The sequence below is a fragment of the Cherax quadricarinatus genome, chromosome 56 (genome assembly GCF_038502225.1).
Source record: "Cherax quadricarinatus isolate ZL_2023a chromosome 56, ASM3850222v1, whole genome shotgun sequence".
In the NCBI taxonomy this organism is placed as follows: Eukaryota; Metazoa; Arthropoda; class Malacostraca; order Decapoda; family Parastacidae; genus Cherax; species Cherax quadricarinatus.
In genome coordinates, this window is record NC_091347.1 from 10,426,071 (window position 1) to 10,450,718 (window position 24,648).

Genomic DNA, 24,648 nt, shown 5'->3' on the forward strand with positions numbered 1-24,648 from the left:
CCTGACACTACACTGACTGATGTAAAGGTTGCATTATTATTATAATCAAGGGGAAAGCGCTAAACCCGGAGGATTATACAGCGCCTGGGGGGGGGGATGTGGAAGGCATTCAGGCTTAATTCGGGGAACTGGAGCACAGATCCAATTCCCTAAATCAAGAGCCCCTCACCAACATCAAGGAACCTTCCTTGAGGGGTGTAAAGGTTGCAGCTAATGGCAATAATGATGGCCTAGCTGAGGTAGCCTTGCCGGTGTTGGATGTAATAATTATTATTATTATAATCAAAAAGAAGCGCTAAGCCACAAGGGCTAGTTGGATGTAATAATTCAGGATAAAGGGCATAAATCCAAAACTATGCGGCGTCACTCTCCTCAACACTGGTACGGGCCATGTAATATATGGCAAACTACCGCATAGTAATAATGACTAGAGGAAGTAGTAAATACAGTCACGGTGTCTTACTCATAAAAGGTCAACCCAGTACAAGTATTCTTCTATCGAGGATGATGTTGAAGCAGTCTAATTTATGGGAGCTGGACAGCATAGGGATTAATATAAATGAGGAAAGTCCAAATGATTCCTTCACTCAGGAACAATACCTGAAGGATGTTAAATTTGAATCTGGACATTACTGGGTGCGACTTCCGTGGAAGCTGAACCGTCCAGAATTATCTACTAATTATAGGATGGTATATGAACAGTTAAAGGCTCAGCTCTGCGAACTGAGCAAGACACCAGGGTTGTTGACTGCTTATAATGATATAATTAATAAACAGTTAAATAATAAATTGTTCCTACTTCAGGCGACGATAAATGCGCACCTTAATGCACAGTTGGTCCACTGAGCGTAGTAATTGGGTAAATAATCTTATGTGGACAATTTCCTGGGTCTGACGTCAACTGAAGAGGAACTAATGAAGATATATGAAGGGGTTAATGAAATAATGCGAGGTGCAAGGATGCCCCTGAGGGAATGGAACAGTAATTAGTCCATTTTGAGGGATCAATAAATAAAGATAGCCGTGGAGTTGAAGTGCCTTTATGCAGTAATGTACTGGGGCTGACTTGAGATACTGAGAGATACTTGTTATTGTTAGAGTCTGATAATTCCAATATGCCCAATAAATTATCCCAGAGAGTATAGGCTTAGTGTCACACCTTACAATAAGAGGGAAATTGTTAATACAAGAAGCATGGAAGTTTGAATGTACTTATGATGGAGCCCAACCTGAGGAGTTAACAGGTGGAAAGAATTAATTGGCGATTATGTAAATACCAATGTTGGAGTTCCCAAGCCAGGTGGCCAGTGAAGATGGGAAAATTGTACTCCGCATTATTTAAGTCGTCTAACAATGACCTCCGCTCGGCCGCAGTGTGGAAAATGTTTAATTTTCCGAAGCTATAGTACCTAATAGGTGTTTAATGTGTTGATGTGAGTCAAAAAATGTATTTGAAAATGGACTAGAACCAACAGGGAAGCTCTGCGCCTGCGCTGATGGGCAGGGGACAGGTCGAGACAGGGCATGAGGGAGCGGGAGTGTTTTGAATGGAGTTAAGAGGCTGGGAAAGCATGGGACCAGGAAATTGGCATTCACGGTGGCCTAATAGGAAGTGTCATAACTATTCCTGGTGAAGACTCTTAATGGAGTGACCTCTAATGTGCATAATAATTATGAGACATTAAATCGTCGTGTGAATTGTAATGTAATCGGTGATAATAGCACTAAGTTAAGAGAATGTTGAAGGGAAATAAGTCGCTGTTCTCCAAGTGAACACGTGTAGACCTCGTGGTTCCTGTCCCGGGGATAGTGAAGTTTTTATGGAGTCACGATTTCTAAACCGGGACAAACCAACGGATACCTCGTCCTGCTGGAATAAGAACTGTGTCAGTGTAGCAGGACATCGAAATGAGATGGTGAATGGAGGAAATAAGGAGCATCAATCACCCACAGTTAAGTAACCCTTCTAGTTATAGCAACTGATACTGGCCAGTTAGGTATGTTGTAATTGGATAGGTTAGGGGTGATCCAGCTACATCAAGTGACCACCAGAGAATATCTGGTAAGTGGTGGGATTATATACAAGTGTTTTTCCTTGATGGATATATCCATTTGTAACCTACCCTTCCCCCTTCATTCAGTTAAACTAATGTAATCTATATAGTCCACAATTAGTAGCGCCGTACTTGTGGGTGCTGTTCAATTCATACTGGTCTCGGATAGATATGGATAAGATTGTGAGGTCGAAGGAACCACCTGCCGTGACCAGGGGTGGTTAAGTTTTCTCACATGTCTACACGGGGTGACTACGGTAAACAATATGGTTGTTGTCTCCCAATAAGATTACTTGTATGCATGTAATGTTGAGGTACATACAGGTAACCCCCTATAAAATTTTCCATAGGTGCAGTTTAGCCATTGCAAAGGATTCCCATAACAGTTCAAGCTTCAGGGCCCCAAAAACATAGGTCCGCTATCTACCTGTACCTAAAAAATTTAGACTCACTCACGTAACCCAAAAGAGTCAGTGACTTATTTACATTAATTTTATTTACATTGGGAACTCTACAGAGCCTGGGAAAAGGCAGGCAATTAGGTTTTGTTGTATGGAAGGGAAGGGTAGCTCCAATTCCCCGCATTAAGAGCTCTTGATCATCATGAATGCCCCTCCATTGACGGGATGTGAGCTCCAGAGTGGGTATTAATACCCTGGCCACCTCTCAACATCCTGGTGAATAGCTGGGCAGCAGCTGACGCTGCCTCCCACGCTGCCTCCCACGCTGCCTCTCACACTGCCTCCCACTCATAACTCAGGCCGCCTATCATCCGTCATCACATAACATACACACAACACTGTGTCACATAATAATGCTCATCTTAAAGTACTTCCTGCAATTTATATGTGACCGGAACATAACTGGAGAGTGTTGGGAGGGAGGAAGTTGAAGCCCAAGTCGAGGTCAGGGTGAGGGTTGGAAGGAAGGCAGGTGTTACACGTGGTACACAACATGTGTTGTACCACGTGTTGAGACTCCAGCCTCAGTACTGCACCAGTTACCACAGTACTCTGGTGCAGCCACAGCCTTCCACAACAGTTTGATCGGTGAGAGAGCGGGCATCAATTAGTGCACGGAGGATTAAGCCTTCATAACTCCATGTGCTGAATGATCCACACGGGTTTAGTTCTTCATTCAGCAGAATACAACTGAAGAATAATACACAAGTTGTATACACTAGGACCTCAATACACAAGGTAAACGTTATGTAATATGGTGATAGTGGTAGTAGTAATGGTAGAGGTGGTGGTAGTAGTAGTAGTGGTAGTAACAGTAGTGGTAGGGGTGGTGGTAGTAGTGATTGTAGCAGTAGTGGTAGTAGTAGGAGTGGTGGTGGTAGTAGTAGTAAGAGTGGTAGTGGTAACAGTGGTGGTAGTAGTAGTGGTAGTGCTAATAGCGGTGGTAGTAGCAGTACTACTTGTACTACTACTACTACTACCACCTCCACCTCTTCCTGCCTATATATAGCCGTCCTGCTCCACCTCTGTTAGTGTGACTTTGTCAATGGTCCAAGTCGGACCGAAACGTCGTCGTAAGCTTCTCTCTTTTATGTGCGGGTTATTTGTGTATAGTAGCAGTAGTGGTAAGAATCGTGGTAGTAATGGTAGGAGTGGTGGTAGTAGCAGTAGTGGAAGGGGTGGTGGTAGTAGCAGTAGCGGTAGGGCTGGTGGTAGTGACAGCAGCAGTAGTGGTAATGGTGGTGGTAGTAGTGGTGGTAGTAGCAGTAGTGTTAGGGGTGGTGGTAGTAGTAGTGATAAGAACATAAGAAAGAAGGAGCACTGCAACAGGCCTACTGACCCATGCGAAGCAGGTCCATGTCCCCCCCGGATTAACCCAACGATCCACCTAGTCAGGTCACTTCCACTTAAGGAAGGAACAAAACCTAGTAGCACAAGCTAGTCAGGTCCAACTCACACCCACCCACACCCATTCAAGTACATGTATTTATCTAACCTATTTTTAAAACAACACGTCTTAGCGTCTATGACGGTACTCGGGAGTTTGTTCCACTCATCCACAACTCTATTACCAAACCAGTGCTTTCCTATATTCTTCCTGAATATGAATTTTTCCAACTTGAAACCAATGCTGCGAGTCCTGTCTTGGGTGGAAATTTTCAGCACGCTATTTACATCCCCTTTATTTATTCTTGTTTTCCATTTATACACCTCGATCATATCCCCCCTAATTCTATGCCTTTCATATGGAAGATTTCTGATACATGGGATCATCTTTGTCATCCTCTGTACGTTTTCCAGAGCTTTATATCCATTCTGTAATACGGTGACCAGAACTGAGCAGCATAGTCTAAATGAGGCCTAACCAAGGATATATAGAGTTGAAGAACAACCTGAGGATTTCTATTATTTATACTTCTAGATATGAAGCCAAGAATTCTGTTAGCTTTATTGCGAACACTAATGCACTGTTGTCTTGGTTTTAGATTACTGCTAACCAGAACTCCCAAATCCTTTTCGCAATCGGTAGTATTAAGATCTACATTATTTAGTTTATGTGGCATGGTTATTTAACTGTCCAACATTTAGAACTTTGCATTTGTTAATATTAAACTGCATCTGCCACTTCTCCGACCACTGCATCAGTCTATTCAAATCATCCTGGAGTGCTCTAGTGTCCTCATTAAAATGAATTGGACGGCCTATTTTGGTGTCATCAGCAAATTTGGTTATGTCGCTATTTATTCCCTTATCTATGTCGTTTATGTAAATTGTTAACAAGGGGCCCAACACTGACCCCTGAGGAACACCGCTTGTGACGTGCCCCCATTCTGATTTCTCCCCATTTATGCAAACTCTCTACTGCCTATTTGTCAGCCATGCCTCTACCCAGGAAAAAATTTCTCGTCCTACTCCGTGTGCCTTAAGTTTCCTCAATAGCCTCTGGTGTGGAACTCTATCGAAAGCTTTACTGAAGTCCATATACACAATATCATATTCATTATCATGATCTGCCTTGTTTTGGTTTTAGATTATTGCTGAAAAGAATCCTAAATCCTTTTTGCAGTCAGTAGCATTAAGATCTACATTATTTAGTTTATAGTGGTAGTGGTAGTGGTGGTAGTAGTAGTTATGGTGGTAGTGGTAGTGGGGTGGTAATGGTAGTGGGGTGGTAGTGGTAGTTGGGTGGTAGTGGTGCGGGTGGTGGTACTGTTGGTGGGTGGTGATGGTGAGAGTTATGAAGTAGTGGTGGGGGTAGTGGGGGTGGAGGTGAAATGGTGATGGTGAGGAAGTAGTGGTGGTAGTGGTAGTGGGGATGTGGCAGTGGTGGAGGTGGAGGGGAAATAGTGATGGTGAGGAAGCAGTGGTGGTGGTGTAGTGGTGGTGGGTGTGGTGGTGGTGGTAGTGGTGGTGGTAATGGGGATGTGGCAGTGATGGGGGTGGAGGGGAAATGGTGATGGTGAGGAAGCAGTGGTAGTGGTGGTGGTGGGGGTGGTATTTATAACAAACACAGGTGGTAGTCTGAAGGTTAGTAGCACCTGGTGGTAACTAAGCCAACAAACAAAGCACTCAGCAGGACAGAACAAGGACAAGGAAAACAAGCAGGGGTAGAGTTGTGCAAGAAAGGTATAAAATACCGACAATATGAAAGTTAAGACACATGTGCAACATCTGGATATCTTTATTGTAGACGTTTCGCCATCCAGTGGCTTTATCAATACAGATTCTAGGCCATAATAGGAAGACAGTAGAACTATATACAAAAGATGAGGTAATCAGTCCCTCAGCCTTGGAGTTAGTGTTCACAGCATCGTGGTGGAGGAGAATCTGGAGCAAAGGCAAGAAGACTGGAGGTTATATAAGCGTCAGTGGATAGGGACGTGCAGCAGACGAGGGCATAGTCACTGGTAGGCTTCTAGCAGTGAGGTGCAGTCTGTCTCTCGCTGTGAGGAGGCTGTAGGTGGGGAGGTAGCAACGGCTACCAGCAGTGAGGTGCAGTCCAGCACCTGCTACAAGTGGCGAGTGGTAACCAGTAATGGGAGGAGAATCAGAATAAGGAAAGTTAAGAGTGAAGATCTGAAGGTAGGAAATCTCTTCTCTGATGGGTATGGGGTGCATAATAAACATATTAAACTGTTCTTCAGGATGAATGTACTTCAGTGGCCAGTGAAGGTAAGGGTACTACTGCCCCTGCTAACAGAGGTAAGCGCATTCTTGTGGTTGGTGACTCTCAGTTAAGATATATTGACCGTGCTTTTTGTAATAGGAATAAGAAGATGAGAGATAGAGTGTGCTTCCCTGGAGCTGGTGTTGGGGACATAGTTAACAGGCTGGATAATATCATGTCAGGTAATGGGAACAAGCCCATTATTTGTCTCAGTGCTGGTGGAAATGATATTGGGAAGGGTAGGAGAGAAGAGCTGTTAGGTAAGTACAGGTCAGCTATAGATTTCATTAAGTCTAAGGGAGGGGTCCCAATCATATGTAGCATCTTGCCTAGAAGGGGAGTAGGAAATGAATGGTTGTCTAGGGCAATTGGTGTAAATTGCTGGCTAGACAGATACTGCAAGAAACTTGCAATCCAATTCATTGACAACTGGAACAACTTTTATGGCAAACATGATATGTATGCAAGGGATGGGGTACATCTCTCTGGGGCTGGGGTGGTAGCACTTGCAAACTCAATTGAGAAGGCCATTGGTGAAATGCCTATGATTTTAAACTGATAGAAGATAGAGGTATGGGTGTGTGTGGGAAACAAGCAGGTTGCAACACTAGGGTTGGAATCAGTAAATGTATAAAAGGCATTCAGCATGAAGTTATAAATAAAGACAATAGATCAGGTCAGCAAACAAAGGGGGACAGCAGAGGACAGCAAGGGACTAGCTCCCTTAAGGTTTACTATACTAATAGCAGGAGTGTAATAAATAAGATAGATGAGCTAAGATTAATTGCAATTGCAGGAAACATAGATATTATTGCTATAACAGAGACCTGGCTCAATCTGAAAGATAGAGAGATGCCCTCTGAATGTCACATACAAGGCTATAAATTATTCCACACTGACAGGGTCAACAGGAAGGGTGGTGGAGTAGCGATGTATGTCAGAGACAATTTAAATTGTTGTGTTAGACAAGATATAAAAGTAGAAGCGTCAGCCACTGAATCTGTCTGGTTACAGCTTCTCGAGGGTCGAGAAAAACTAATTTTGGGTGTGATTTACAGGGCCCCAAATCTTGAAAGGGAGTGCAGTAAACTTCTATGGGACGAAATTCGTAAGGCATCTACATACGAAAATGTTGTGCTAATGGGAGATTTCAACTATAGACAGATTGACTGGAGCAATTTGACAGGAAATTTAGAGTCAGGTGACTTTCTTGATACGATCCAGGATTGTTTTTTAAAACAGTTTGTGACAGAGCCAACTAGAGGAAATAACCTCCTTGACTTGGTTCTTGCCAGTAGGGAAACACTAATTAATAATCTTGAGGTTAATGATGAGCTTGGGGAAAGTGATCACAAATCTCTCAGTTTTAATATATCATGGAATTCCCCTAATAATGGCAATCAAGTCTCCGTCCCTGACTTTCGCTTGGCTGATTTCATAGGACTGAAAAATTACTTAGGTGGGCTGAACTGGAATGACCTGACTAAGGGTCAGGTAGGTGGTGATGATTGCCGATATGATGCTTTCCAGGGCATAGTTCTAGCTGCTCAGTCAAATTATGTTCCAAATAGGGAAATCAGATCAAACAAAAATGATCCTAAATGGATGAACAATAGATTAAAATATCTGATTGGTCAAAAGAGAGGCATATATAGGCAAATCAAAAGAGGAGAGGGGCAATTAAGAAATCGATATATTCAGTTAAAGAGAGAAATAAAAAAGGGAATTAGAAAAGCAAAAAGAGATTATGAGGTTAAAGTTGCAAGAGAATCGAAGACTAACCCAAAAGGATTCTTTCAGGTATACAGAAGTAAGATCAGGGACAAGATAGGCCCACTCAAAAGTTCCTCGGGTCAGCTCACTGACAGTGATAAGGAAATATGTAGAATTTTTAACACATACTTCCTCTCAGTTTTTACACATGAGGATACCAGCGATATTCCAGTAATGATAAATTATGTAGAACAGGACGATAATAAACTGTGCACGATTAGGGTCACAAGTGACATGGTCCTTAGGCAAATAGATAAATTAAAACCTAACAAATCCCCAGGCCCTGATGAACTGTATACGAGGGTTCTAAAGGAATGTAAAGAGGAGCTTAGCACACCTTTGGCTAATCTTTTCAACATATCACTACAATTGTGATGAATGGTTTGAAAAACCGACAAGTTGAAGATTGAGACACTACAGTATATAAGCCACGTCTACGGCCCTATGCTGTACATTCTACAAGATTCATGGACTGAACACATCGACTCCAGGCTGAGGGACTGATTACCTCATTCTCCTCCTCTCCTTACGCCTTCCTCTTTGTATTAGACTGATGAAGCCACTGTGTGGCGAAACGTTTCCTGAATAAAGATTCCCATATGCTGCAATAGTGTCTCAATCTTCATCATATCACTACAAACTGGCATGGTGCCAGATAAGTGGAAAATGGCAAATGTGATACCTATTTTCAAAACAGGTGACAGGTCCTTAGCTTCGAACTATAGACCAATAAGCCTAACCTCCATTGTGGGAAAATTTATGGAATCAATAATTGCCGAGGCAGTTCGTAGCCACCTTGAAAAGCATAAATTAATCAACGAATCTCAGCATGGTTTTACAAAGGGGCGTTCCTGCCTTACGAATTTATTAACTTTTTTCACTAAGGTATTTGAGGAGGTAGATCATGGTAATGAATATGATATTGTGTATATGGACTTCAGTAAGGCTTTTGACAGGGTCCCACATCAGAGACTATTGAGGAAAATTAAGGCACATGGAATAGGAGGAGAAATTTTTTCCTGGATAGAGGCATGGTTGACAAATAGGCAGCAGAGAGTTTGCATAAATGGGGAGAAATCAGAGTGGGGAAGAGTCACGAGCGGTGTTCCACAGGGGTCAGTGTTGGGCCCCCTGCTGTTCACAATCTACATAAACGACATAGATGAGGGCATAAAGAGCGACATCGGCAAGTTTGCCGATGACACCAAAATAGGCCGTCGAATTCATTCTGACGAGGACATTCGAGCACTCCAGGAAGATTTGAATAGACTTATGCAGTGGTCGGAGAAGTGGCAGATGCAGTTTAATATAGACAAATGCAAAGTTCTAAATGTTGGACAGGACAATAACCATGCCACATATAAACTAAATAATGTAGATCTTAATATTACGGATTGCGAAAAAGATTTAGGAGTTCTGGTTAGCAGTAATCTAAAACCAAGACAACAGTGCATAAGTGTTCGCAATAAAGCTAATAGAATCCTTGGCTTCATATCAAGAAGCATAAATAATAGGAGTCCTCAGGTTGTTCTTCAACTCTATACATCCTTGGTTAGGCCTCATTTAGATTATGCTGCACAGTTTTGGTCACCGTATTACAGAATGGATATAAATTCTCTGGAAAATGTACAAAGGAGGATGACAAAGTTGATCCCATGTATCAGAAACCTTCCCTATGAGGATAGACTAAGGGCCCTGAATCTGCACTCTCTAGGAAGACGTAGAATTAGGGGGGGATATGATTGAGGTGTATAAATGGAAGACAGGAATAAATAAAGGGGATGTAAATAGTGTGCTGAAAATATCTAGCCTAGACAGGACTCGCAGCAATGTTTTTAAGTTGGAAACATTCAGATTCAGGAAGGATATAGGAAAGTACTGGTTTGGTAATAGAGTTGTGGATGAGTGGAACAAACTCCCGAGTACAGTTATAGAGGCCAGAACGTTGTGTAGCTTTAAAAATAGGTTGGATAAATACATGATTTAGGAGTTCTGGTTAGCAGTAATCTGAAACCAAGACAACAGTGCATAAGTGTTCGCAATAAAGCTAATAGAATCCTTGGCTTCATATCAAGAAGCATAAATAATAGGAGTCCTCAGGTTGTTCTTCAACTCTATACATCCTTGGTTAGGCCTCATTTAGATTATGCTGCACAGTTTTGGTCACCGTATTACAGAATGGATATAAATGCTCTGGAAAATGTACAAAGGAGGATGACAAAGTTGATCCCATGTATCAGAAACCTTCCCTATGAGGATAGACTAAGGGCCCTGAATCTGCACTCTCTAGAAAGACGTAGAATTAGGGGGGATATGATTGAGGTGTATAAATGGAAGACAGGAATAAATAAAGGGGATGTAAATAGTGTGCTGAAAATATCTAGCCTAGACAGGACTCGCAGCAATGGTTTTAAGTTGGAAAAATTCAGATTCAGGAAGGATATAGGAAAGTACTGGTTTGGTAATAGAGTTGTGGATGAGTGGAACAAACTCCCAAGTACAGTTATAGAGGCCAGAACGTTGTGTAACTTTAAAAATAGGTTGGATAAATACATGAGTGGATGTGGGTGGGTGTGAGTTGGACCTGATAGCTTGTGCTACCAGGTCGGTTGCCGTGTTCCTCCCTTAAGTCAAGGTGACCTGACCTGACTAGTTTGGGTGCATTGGCTTAAGCTGGTAGGAGACCTGGACCTGCCTCGCATGGGCCAGTAGGCCTTCTGCAGTGTTCCTTCGTTCTTATGTTCTTATGTTCTTCACGGCTGCTGCAACTAACCCATCTCTTTGGGAAGGACCTACTTCCACTGGGGAATCCCGCCTACCAGTGACTATGCCCTCGTCTGCTGCCCGTCCCAATCCACTGACGCTTATATAACCGCCAGTCTTCTTGCCTTTGCTCCAGATTCTCCTCCACCACGATGCTGTGAACACTAACTCCAAGGCTGAGGGACTGATTACCTCATCTTTTGTATATAGTTCTACTGTCTTCCTATTATGTCCTAGAATCTGTATTGATAAAGCCACTGGATGGCGAAACGTCTACAATAAAGATATCCAGATGTTGCACATGTGTCTTAACTTTCAGGGGTAGAGTTCTTTACCAATGTATTCCTTCACCAATATATATTTTATGTACAATGTTAATATTAAGAGAATATGAGAACATAATGATACCAGAGACACTCAAAGCAGAAGTGGTCACGACCAGTGTCTGGAAGTCTGCCTGAAGTGATGCCACCTTGGCTGGAATAGCGGGCTACCACGGTGTCCAGAAGCACGATCGCTAGTGCACTCAGCTCATACACATAAGAACATAAGAAGGAACACGCAGCAGGCCTACTGGCTCATGCGAGGCAGGTCCAAGCCACCTAACGGCTGAAGCCACTGACCCAACCTAGCCAGGTCAGGTCACATCCACTTAAGCAAGGAGCACGGCATCAGACCTATTAGCACAAGCTAGTCAGGTCCAACTCACACCCACCCATGTATTCATCTAACCTATTTTTAAAACTACATAATGTTTTAGCTTCTATGATGGTACTCGGGAGTTTGTTCCACTCATCTATAACTCTTTTACTAAACCAGTGCTTTCCTATATCCTTCTTGAATCTGAATTTTTCCAGCTTAAAACCATCGCTGCGAGTCCTGTCTCGGCTAGATATTTTCAGCATGCTATTTACATTCCATTTATTAATTCCTGTTTTTCACGTATACACCTCAGTTATATCCCCCCTGATTCTACGCCTTTCTAGAGAGTGCAGATTCAGGGCCCTCAGTCTATCCTCATAGGGAAGATTTCTGATATTTGGGGGACCAATTCTGCCATCCTCCTTTGTACATTTTGCAGAGCATTTATATCCATTCTGTAATATGGTGACCAGAACTGTACAGCATAATCTAAATGAGGCCTAACCAAAGATATAAAGAGTTGAAGAACAACCTGAGGACTCCTATTATTTATGCTTCTTGATATGAAGCCAAGGATTCTGTTCACTTTATTGCGAATACTCATGCACTGTTGTTTAGTGACTCGTGTCTGTCTCCTTTCAAGGTTGTGTGTATTTCATCCAGAACTTGTTGGCATATCCCTCGTACCTCTTCTTAAAGCTATGTATGGAGCCTGCCTCTACAACTTCACTCTCCAGATTGTTCCACTTCCAGCCTACTTTATGGCTGAAGAAATACTTTCTAACATCCCCATGACTCATCTGAGTCTTCAGCTTCCAGCTATGCCCTCCTGTTCCTGTTCCCATCTCTTAAACAATCTGTTTTTATTCATGCTGTCAATTCCTCTCAGTATTTTGTATATTGTTGCCTGTGGCGTGCGCCGAGTATATTACATTTTATTCCATGTTCGTCACACAACCATCTGGCATGTCCTCTCCTCCAATGAACTGGCACTTCAGAGTGTAGCAGTTCTGGGGCCCCACTGCTGTGCCTATTTTTAGTTCTATCCGCCAATCACATGGAACCTCGCCACTTCAGCCAAGGTGACGTCTTCAGTGCAGCTTGCTGGGGAGCATTCTTCCAATAAGAATTACGAAATCGTAATAAAACGGTTGCAAACAAACCACTATATGGGAGAGGTTAGAACCCACGGCGAGTGAGTCGTAAAACTCCAGGTCAGTGTATATGTCCCTGGGCCAGCTGGCTACAATACTTGGATGAATCTTATTTTAACCAACTGACCAAGTGGCTTACATACTGGGTCAGTTTTATGACTCACTCGCCATGGGTTCTAACCCCACTTGTTGCTTTTAGTGGCTGTCGTTTGTACCATTTGCATAAGAACATAAGAAAGAAGGAACACTGCAACAGGCCTATTGACCCATGCAGAGCAGTTCCATGACCCCCCAGAATAGCCCAATGACCCCCCCCCCGGATTAGCCCAATGACCCACCCAGTCTGGTCACCTCCACTCAAGGATGGAGCACGGAACCAGACCCAGCAGCACAAGCTAGTCAGGTCAAACTCACACCCACCCACACCCACTCATGTATTTATCTAACCTATTTTTAAAACTACACAACGTTTTAGCCTCAATAACTGTACTCGGAAGTTTGTTCCACTCATCCACAACTCTTATTACCAAACCAGTGCTTTCCTATATCCTTCCTGAATATGAATTTTTCCAACTTGAAACCATTGCTGCGAGTCCTGTCTTGGCTGGAAATTTTAAGCATGCTATTTACATCCCCTTTATTTATTCTTGTTTTCCATTTATACACCTCGATCATAATTCTACGCCTTTCGAGAGAGTGCAGATTCAGGGCCCTCAGTCTATCCTCATATGGAAGATTTCTGATACATGGGATCATCTTTGTCGTCCTCCTCTGTACGTTTTCCAGAGCATTTATATCCATTCTGTAATACGGTGACCAGAACTGAGCAGCATAATCTAAATGAGGCCTAACCAAGGATATATAGAGTTGAAGAACAACCTGAGGATTTCTATTATTTATACTTCTAGATATGAAGCCAAGAATTCTGTTAGCTTTATTGCGAACACCAATGCACTGTTGTCTTGGTTTTAGATTACTGCTAACCAGAACTCCTAAATCCTTTTCGCAATCAGTAGTATTAAGATCTACATTATTTAGTTTATATGTGGCATGTTTATTTAACTGTCCAACATTTAGAACTTTGCATTTGTCAATATTAAACTGCATCTGCCAATTCTCCGACCATTGCATCAGTCTATTCAAATCATCCTGGAGTGCTCTGGTGTCCTCATTAGAATGAATTGGACGGCCTATTTTGGTGTCATCAGCAAATTTGCTTATGTCGCTATTTATTCCCTCATATATGTCGTTTATGTAAACTGTGAACAACAACGGGCCCAACACTGACCCCTGAGGAACACCGCTTGTGACGTGCCCCCACACTGATTTCTCCCCATTTATGCAAACTCTCTGCTGCCTATTTGCCAGTCATGCCTCTACCCAGGAAAAAATTTCTCCTATTCCATGTGCCTTAAGTTTCCTCAATAGCCTCTGGTGTGGAACTCTATCGAAAGCCTTACTGAAGTCCATATACACAATATCATATTCATTATCATGATCTACCTCCTCAAGCACCTTAGTGAAAAAAAGTTAGTAAATTCGTAAGACAGGAACGCCCCTTTGTAAAACCGTGTTGAGATTCATTAATCAATCTGTGCTTATCAAAATGGCTACGAATTGCTTCGGCAATTATTGATTCCATAAATTTTCTCACTATGGAGGTAAGGCTTATTGGTTTATAGTTCGAAGCCAAGGACCTGTCATCTGCCTTGTAAATAGGTATTGCATTTGCCATTTTCCACTTATCAGGCACTATGCCAGTTTGTAGTGATATGTTAAAAAGACTAGCCAAAGGTATGCTAAGTTCCTCTTTACATTCCTTTAACACCCTTGCAAACAGTTCATCAGGGCCTGGGGATTTGTTAGGTTTTAGTTTCTCTATTTGTCTGAGGACCATGTCACTAGTTACCGTAATCGTATATAGTTTATCATCCTGTTCTACGTAATCTATTATTTCAGTAATATCGCTAGTATTTTCCTGGGTGAAAACTGAAAGGAAGTAGGTATTTAGAATTTCACACATATCCTTATCAATGTCAGTGATCTGACCAGAGTTACTCTTAAGTGGGCCAATCTTGTCCCTAATCTTACTTCTGTATACCTGAAAGAACCCTTTTGGGTTAGTCTTTGAATCCCTTGCGACCTTAGCCTCATAATCCCTTTTTGTTTTTCTTATTCCTTTCTTTATTTCTCTCTTTAATTGAATATATTGATTTCTTAACTGCCCATCCCCTCTTTTGATACGCCTATATATGCCTCTCTTTTGGCCATTGAGATGTTTTAATCTATTGTTCATCCATTTGGAATCATTTTTGTTAGATCTAATTTCCCTACTAGGAACAAAAGTTGTCTGGGCAGCTAGAACTATGCTCTGAAAAACGTCATATTGGCAACCAAGATCACCTACCTGACCCATAGTCAGGACATCCCAATTTAGCCCACCCAGGTAATTTTTCAGTCCCATGAAGTCTGCCAAGTGAAAATCTGGGACAGAGATTCGATTGCAGTTATCTGGGTAATTTCATGATATATTGAAACTAAGTGATTTGTGATCACTTTCCCTAAGCTCATCATTAACCTCAAGATTATTAATTAGTGAATCTTTGTTGGCAAGAACCAAGTCAAGCAGACTGTTTCCTCTTGTTGGTTCTGTCACAACCTGTTTTAAAAAGCAACCCTGAACCGTATCAAGAAAGTCACTAGACTCAAGATTTCCTGTCATATCGTTCCAATCAATTTGTCTGAAGTTAAAATCTCCCATTATCACAACATTTTCATATCTAGATGCCTTATGAATTTCGTCCCATAACAGCTTACTGTCCTGCCTATCAAGGTTTGGAGGCTTATAAATCACACCCAAAATTAATTTGTCACGTCCCTCGAGAAACTGTAGCCAAACAGATTCTGTGTTCGATGTTTCTAATCTTATATCATATCTAAGACAACAATTTAAATTATCTCTGACATACATCGCCACTCCACCACCCTTCCTGTTGACCCTATCAGTGTGGAATAGTTTATAACCCTATATGTTGCATTCAGAAGGCATTTCTCTATCTTTCAGGTTGAACCAGATCTCTGTTATACCAATAATATCTGTATTACCTACACTTGCAAATAATCTTAGCTCATCTATCTTATTTCTTAGACTCCTACTATTTGTATAGTAAACCTTAAGGGAGCTAGTCACTCGTTGCCCTCTACTATTTCTCTTTGTTTGTTGATCAATTGATTTGCCATTACTAGCAACTTTATTTTGAATATTGTCTTTTAAACATATCCCTGAGGTTATTTTATTATTTATTAACACACTGGCCGATTCCCACCAAGGCAGGGAGGCCCGAAAAAGAAAAACTTTCACCATCATTCACTCCATCACTGTCTTGCCAGAAGGGTGCTTTACACTACAGTTTTTAAACTGCAACATTAACACCCCTCCTTCAGAGTGCAGGCACTGTACTTCCCATCTCCAGGACTCAAGTCCAGCCTGCCAGTTTCCCTGAATCCCTTCATAAATGTTACTTTGCTCACACTCCAACAGCACTCCTATCAAACACGCTCACGCATGCCCGCTGGAAGTCCAAGCCCCTCGCACACAAAACCTCTTTTACCCCCTCCCTCCAACCTTTCCTAGGCCGACCTCTACCCCGCCTTCCTTCCACTACAGTCTGATACACTCTTGAAGTCATTCTGTTTCGCTCCATTCTCTCTATATATCCGAACCACCTCAACAACCCTTCCTCAGCCGTCTGGACAACAGTTTTGGTAATCCCGCACCTCCTCCTAACTTCCAAACTACGAATTCTCTGCATTATATTCACACCACACATTGCCCTCAGACTTGACATCTCCACTGCCTCCAGCCTTCTCCTCGCTGCAACATTCATCACCCATGCTTCACACCCATACCTGGAGCATTGGTAAAACTATACTCACATATATTCCCCTTTTTGCTTCCAAGGACACAGTTCTTTATCTCCACAGACTCTTAAGTGCACCGCTCACCCTTTTCCCCTCATCAATTCTATGATTCACCTCATCTTTCATAGACCCATCTGCTGACACATCCACTCCCAAATATCTGAATACATTCACCTCCTCCATACTCTCTCCCTCCAATCTGATATCCAATCTTTCATCACCTAATCTTTTTGTTATCCTCAGATACAGATACTAATGCCGGAAAAAAAATCCCCCCCCAGTACCAACAATACCACCAGTCCGATAACATTCTTCTTTGCAAATATACAGGGTCTAAAGCCAGCAACAAACAACAAAATACCTTTCATCCGTGGACTGCTTGCAGAGGCAAAGGCAATGTTCGCGGCTTTCACTGAGACCCACATAAAGGATCACTTGGACAACGAAATATGGATCCCAGGTTACAACCTATACAGATGTGACAGAGTGAACAGGCAAAAGGGGGGGGTTGGCCTGTACATTGCAGAGTCACTTGTTTGCACAGAACTGCTAAATGCCTCAAATGATGTAGTGGAAGTTTTAGCAGTAAAGGTCGAGAACCAAAACCTAGTCATTGTGATAGTCTACAAGCCTCCGGATGCAACATCCCAGCAATTCCAGGAACAGCTGTTAAAAATTGACCACTGTCTGGAAAATCTCCCAGCTCCTGCACCCAATATCTTGCTCCTGGGGGATTTCAACTTAAGGCACCTAAAATGGAGGAATATAGCAAATAATATTGTTGCAGTAATAACACCAGGAGGCAGCTCTGATGAAAACTCACACTCACGTGAGCTTTTAAATCTCTGCACAAAATTCAATTTAAACCAGCAAATAATAGAGCCTACTAGACTGGAGAATACACTAGACCTCATCTTCACTAACAATGATGATCTGATAAGAAATATCACCATATCAAAAACAATATACTCAGATCACAACATAATTGAGGTTCAGTCATGTATGCGCGGAGCCCCAGACCGACATAAGGAGATTAGTCACGAGGGAGCATTCACCAAATTCAACTTCAATAACAAAAACATAAAGTGGGACCAAGTAAACCAAGTCCTAACCGATATAAGCTGGGAAGATATACTAAGCAACACAGACCCCAACTTATGCCTAGAACAGATTAACTCGGTAGCACTCGATGTATGCACAAGGCTTATTCCTCTAAGAAAAAGGAGGAGTAGATGTAAAACAGAAAGAGACAGGCGCTCCCTTTACAGGCGACGGAAAAGAATAACAGAGCGGCTAAAAGAGGTCAATATATCTGAAATGCGTAGGGAGACACTGGTCAGAGAAATAGCAAGCATCGAACTTAAGCTAAAAGAATCCTTTAGGAGTCAGGAATCGCGGGAAGAACTAAAAGCCATAAATGAAATCGAAAGAAACCCAAAGTATTTCTTCTCCTATGCCAAATCAAAATCGAGAACAACGTCCAGTATTGGGCCCCTACTTAAACAAGATGGGTCCTACACAGATGACAACAAGGAAATGAGTGAGCTACTCAAGTCCCAATATGACTCAGTTTTTAGCAAGCCGCTAACCAGACTGAGAGTCGAAGATCAAAATGAATTTTTTATGAGAGAGCCACAAAATTTGATTAACACAAGCCTATCCGATGTTATCCTGACGCCAAATGACTTCGAACAGGCGATAAATGACATGCCCATGCACTCTGCCCCAGGGCCAGACTCATGGAACTCTGTGTTCATCAAGAACTGCAAGAAGCCCCTATCACGAGCCTTTTCCATCCTATGGAGAGGGAGCATGGACACGGGGGTCGTCCCACAGTTACTAAAAACAACAGACATAGCCCCACTCCACAAAGGGGGCAGTAAAGCAACAGCAAAGAACTACAGACCAATAGCACTAACATCCCATATCATAAAAATCTTTGAAAGGGTCCTAAGAAGCAAGATCACCACGCATCTAGAAACCCATCAGTTACACAACCCAGGGCAACATGGGTTTAGAACAGGTCGCTCCTGTCTGTCTCAACTATTGGACCACTACGACAAGGTCCTAAATGCACTAGAAGACAAAAAGAATGCAGATGTAATATATACAGACTTTGCAAAAGCCTTCGACAAGTGTGACCATGGCGTAATAGCGCACAAAATGCGTGCTAAAGGAATAACAGGAAAAGTCGGTCGATGGATCTATAATTTCCTCACTAACAGAACACAGAGAGTAGTCGTCAACAGAGTAAAGTCCGAGGCAGCTACGGTGAAAAGCTCTGTTCCACAAGGCACAGTACTCGCTCCCATCTTGTTCCTCATCCTTATATCCGACATAGACAAGGATGTCAGCCACAGCACCGTGTCTTCCTTTGCAGATGACACCCGAATCTGCATGACAGTGTCTTCCATTGCAGACACTGCAAAGCTCCAGGCAGACATCAACCAAATCTTTCAGTGGGCTGCAGAAAACAATATGAAGTTCAACGATGAGAAATTTCAATTACTCAGATATGGTAAACATGAGGAAATTAAATCTTCATCAGAGTACAAAACAAATTCTGGCCACAAAATAGAGCGAAACACCAACGTCAAAGACCTGGGAGTGATCATGTCGGAGGATCTCACCTTCAAGGACCATAACATTGTATCAATCGCATCTGCTAGAAAAATGACAGGATGGATAATGAGAACCTTCAAAACTAGGGAGGCCAAGCCCATGATGACACTCTTCAGGTCACTTGTTCTATCTAGGCTGGAATATTGCTGCACACTAACAGCACCTTTCAAGGCAGGTGAAATTGCCGACCTAGAAAATGTACAGAGAACTTTCACGGCGCGGATAACGGAGATAAAACACCTCAATTATTGGGAGCGCTTGAGGTTCCTAAACCTGTATTCCCTGGAACGCAGGAGGGAGAGATACATGATTATATACACCTGGAAAATCCTAGAGGGACTAGTACCGAACTTGCACACGAAAATCACCCACTACGAAAGCAAAAGACTTGGCAGACGATGCACCATCCCCCCAATGAAAAGCAGGGGTGTCACTAGCACGTTAAGAGACCATACAATAAGTGTCAGGGGCCCGAGACTGTTCAACTGCCTCCCAGCACACATAAGGGGGATTACCAACAGACCCCTGGCAGTCTTCAAGCTGGCACTGGACAAGCACCTAAAGTCAGTTCCGGATCAGCCGGGCTGTGGCTCGTATGTTGGTTTGCGTGCAGCCAGCAGCAACAGCCTGGTTGATCAGGCTCTGATCCACCAGGAGGCCTGGTCTCAGACCGGGCCGCGGGGGCGTTGACCCCCGGAACTCTCTCCAGGTAAACTCCAGGTAATAACCTTACTCTTTCCTGTATTCACTTTCAATTTTCTTCTTTTACATACCCTACCAAATTCATCCACCAACCTCTGCAACTCCTCTTCAGAACCACCCAAGAGCACAGTGTCATCAGCAAAGAGCAACTGTGGCAACTCCCACTTTATGTGTGATTCTTTATCTTTTAACTCCACACCTCTTGCCAAGACCCTCGCATTTACTTCTCTTACAACCCCATCTATAAATATATTGAACAACCACGGTGACATCACACATCCTTGTCTAAGGCCTACTTTTACTTGGAAATAATCTCCCACTTTCCTACATACTCTAACTTGAGCCTCACTATCCTCGTAAAAACTTTTCACTGCTTTCAGTAACCTACCTCCTGTACCATACATCTGCAACATCTGCCACATTGCCCCCCTATCCACCCTGTCATACGCCTTTTCCAAATTCATAAATGCCACAAAAATCTCTTTAGCATTATCTAAATACTGTTCACTTATATGTTTCACTGTCAACACCTGGTCCACACACCCCCTACCTTTCCTAAAGCCTCCTTGTTCATCTGCTATCCTATTCTCCGTCTTACTCTTAATTCTTTCAATAATAACTGTACCATACACTTTACCACTTTACCCCTATAATTTTTTGCACTCTCTTTTGTCCCCTTTGCCTTTATACAAAGGAACTATGCATGCTCTCTGCCAATCCCTAGGTACCTTACCCTCTTCCATACATTTATTAAATAATAGCACCAACCACTCCAAAACTATATCCCCACCTGCTTTTAACATTTCTATCTTTATCCCATCAATCCCAGCTGCTTTACCCCCTTTCATTTTACCTACTGCCTCACAAACTTCCCCCACACTCACAACTGGCTCTTCCTCACTCCTACAAGATGTTATTCCTCCTTGCCCTATACACGAAATCACAGCTTCCCTATCTTCATCAACATTCAACAATTCCTCAAAATATTCCCTCCATCTTCCTAATACCTCTAACTCTCCATTTAATAACTCTCCTCTCCTATTTTTAACTGACAAATCCATTTGTTCTCTAGGCTTCCTTAACTTGTTAATCTCACTCCAAAACTTTTTCTTATTTTCAACAAAATTTTTTGATAACATCTCACCCACTCTCTCATTTGCTCTCTTTTTACATTGCTTCACCACTCTCTTAACCTCTCTTCTTTTCTCCATATACTCTTCCCTCCTTGCATCACTTCTACTTTGTAAAAACTTCTCATCATTCCACCAATCATTCCTCTTCCCTCCTGCACCCACTTTCCTGTAACCACAAACTTCTGCTGAACACTCTAACACTACATTTTTAAACCTACCCCATACCTCTTCGACCCCATTTCTTATGCTCTCATTAGCCCATCTATCCTCCAATAGCTGTTTATATCTTACCCTAACTGCCTCCTCTTTTAGTTTATAAACCTTCACCTCTCTCTTACCTGATGCTTCTATTCTCCTTGTATCCCATCTACCTTTTACTCTCAGTGTAGTTACAACTAAAAAGTGATCTGATATATCTGTGGCCCCTCTATAAACATGTACATCCTGAAGTCTACTCAACAGTCTTTTATCTACCAATATATAATCCAACAAACTACTGTCATTTCGCCCTACATCATATCTTGTATTCTTATTTATCCTCTTTTTCTATAACTAAACCCCTTTCTATACAAAGTTCAATCAAAGGGCTCCCATTATCATTTACACCTGACACCCCAAACTTACCTACCACACCCTCTCTAAAAGTTTCTCCTACTTTAGCATTCAGGTCCCCTACCACAATTACTCTCTCACTTGGTTCAAAGGTTCCTATACATTCACTTAACATCTCCCAAAATCTCTCTCTCTCCTCTACATTCCTCTCTTCTCCAGGTGCATACACGCTTATTATGACCCACTTTTCGCTTTACTTTATCCACATAATCCTTGAATTTACACATTCATATTCTCTTTTCTCCTTCCATAACTGATCCTTCAACATTATTGCTACCCCTTCCTTAGCTCTAACTCTCTCAGATACCCCAGATTTAATCCCATTTATTTCTCCCCACCGAAACTCCCCTACTCCCTTCAGCTTTGTTTGGCTTAGGGCCAGGACATCCAACTTCTTTTCATTCATAACATCAGCAATCATCTGTTTCTTGTCATCCGCACTACATCCACGCACATTTAAGCATCCCAGTTTTATAAAGTTTTTCTTCTTCTCTTTTTTAGTAAATGTCTACAGGAGAAGGGGTTACTAGCCCATTGCTCCCAGCATTTTAGTCGCCTCATACGACACGTATGGCTTACGGAGGAAAGATTCTTTTCCACTTCCCCATGGACAATAAAAGAAATAAAGAAGAACAAGAGCTATTTAGAAAAAGGAGAAAAAACCTAGATGTATATATATATATGCATGTGCGTGTCTGTGAAGTGTGACCAAACTGTAAGTAGGAGTAGCAAGATATCCCTGTTATCTAGCGTGTTTATGAGACAGAAAAAGACACCAGCAATCCTACCATCATGTAAAACAGTTACAGGTTTCTGTTTCACAGTCATCTGGCAGGACGGTAGTACTTCCCTGGGTGGTTGCTGTCTACCAACTTACTACCTACTGATGTATCCCGGTAATAACTGCTGTTTTTAACCCTCTTATTACACTGAACTTAGTGTATATATTGGTGAAGGAATAGTCGGGTAAAGAAATCTACCTGTTTGTTTTCTTTGCCCATGCTCAGCCCTTTGCATTCAGTGGGGCTAAACTCCAGAAACCATTTGTCAGACCAGGCCTGTCCAGATTCATTTGTAGCCTTCCATGGTTCTCGTCTGCTTGTATTCTCCTCATTAGCTTTATGTAATCTGCAATCAGGGACACCTCTGACTCTGTCCCCTCTGTCATGTCATTAAAGTATACAAGAAATATTACCGGTCTTAATACTGATTCCTGGTTAGTTAGTTTAATATGTGTATTATGCACCACATACCCATCCTGTGGGTGGTAGTCAAAAGACTGCAGAGTCCAGGGGAACCTCATTTTCACATGCACCCATATCGACACTTCGTCAGAAAGCATCTCTCGAGTGTATCTATGTGTGTGTGTGCTAACCTATAGGTGGTTGTGGGGGTCGATTCATAGCTCCTGGCCCCCCCTCTTCGTTGGTCGCTACCAGGTCCACTCCTTGCTCCAAGAGCTTTATCGTATCTCTTAAGAACAGAACATAAGAAGGAACATTGCAGCAGGCCTACTGGCCAATGCGAGGCAGGTCCAAGTCTCCTACCGTCTTAAACCAATGCCCTAACCTAGTTAAGTCAGGTCACATTCACTTAAGGAAAGAACACGGCATCTGACCTAGTAGCACAAGCTAGTCAGGTTCAACTCACACCTACCCGCACCCACTCATGTATTTATTTAACCTGTTTTTAAAACTACACAACGGTTTAGCCCCTACAACTGTACTCGGGAGTTTGTTCCACTCATCCACAACTCTATTACCAAATCAGTGCTTTCCTATATCCTTCCTGAATCTGAATTTTTCCAGCTTGAAACCATTACTGCGAGTCCTGTCTTGGCTAGGTATTTTTAGTACGCTATTTACATCCCTTTTATATATTCCCGTTTTCCATTTATACACCTCGATCATATCCCTCCAAATTCTACGACTTTCTAGAGAGTGCAGATTCAGGGCTCTCAGTCTATCCTCATAGGGAAGATTTCTGATACATGCGATCAACTTTGTCATCCTCCTCTGTACGTTTTCCAGAGCATTTATATCCATTCTGTAATACGGTGACCAAAACTGTGCAGCATAATATAGATGAGGCCTAACCAAAGATATATAGAGTTAAAGAACAACCTGAGGACTCATATTATTTGTGCTTCTTGATATAAAGCCAAAGATTCTATTCGCTTTATTGCGAACACTAATACACTGTTGTCTTGGTTTTAGATTACTGCTAACCAGAACTCCTAAATCCTTTTCGCAGTCAGTAATATTAAGATCTACATTATCTAGTTTACATATGGCATGGTTATTTTCCTTTCCAATGTTTAGAACTTTGCACTTGTCTATATTAAACTGCATCTGCCAATTCTACGACCACTGCATCAGTCTATTCAAATCTTGCTGGAGTGCTCTGACGTCCTCGTGAGAATGAATTCGTCGGCCTGTTTTGGTGTCATCGGCAAACTTGCTTATGTCGGTATTTAGTCCCTCATCTATGTCGTTAATGTAGGTCGTGAACAACAAGGGACCCAACACTGACCCCTGTGGAACACCGCTTGTGACGTGCCCCCACTCTGATTTCTCCCCATTTATGCAAACTCTCTGCTGCCTATTTGTCAACCATGCTTCTACCCAGGAAAAAAAATTTCTCCTCATATTTCGTATGCCTTAATTTTCTTCAGTAGTCTCTTATGTGGGACCCTGTCAAAAACCTTACTGAAGTCCATATACACAATATCATATTCATTACCATGATCTACCTCCTCAAATACCTTAGTGGAAAAAGGTTAATAAATTCGTAAGGCAGGAACGACCCTTTGTAAAACCATGTTGAGATTCGTTGATCAATTTATGCTTTTCAAGGTGGCTACGAACTGCCTCGGCAATTATTGATTCCATAAATTTTCCTACTATGGAGGTTAGGCTTATTGGTCTATAGTTCGAAGCTAAGGACCTGTCACATGCTTTGAAAATAGGTATCACATTTGCCATTTTCCACTTATCTGGCACTATGCCAGTTCGTAGTGATATGTTGAAAAGATGAGCCAAAGGTTTGCTAAGCTCCTCTTTACATTCCTTTAGAACCCTTGCATACAGTTCATCAGGGCCTGGGGATTTGTTAGGTTTTAATTTATCTATTTGTCTAAAGGCC

At 42.2% G+C, this 24,648-nt stretch overlaps 1 protein-coding gene across 1 annotated transcript in view; it reads left to right on the forward strand.

Annotated features, from left to right (window-relative positions):
* Positions 1-2,845: 2,845 nt before the first annotated feature.
* LOC128696166 (transient receptor potential channel pyrexia-like) overlaps positions 2,846-24,648 on the forward strand; it is a 48,656-nt gene continuing 26,853 nt past the window's right edge. Inside the window, exon 1 of the mRNA XM_070097059.1 lies at positions 2,846-3,253. The gene's annotated coding sequence lies outside the window, so the exon portion shown is untranslated. The remainder of the gene's footprint in view (positions 3,254-24,648) is intronic.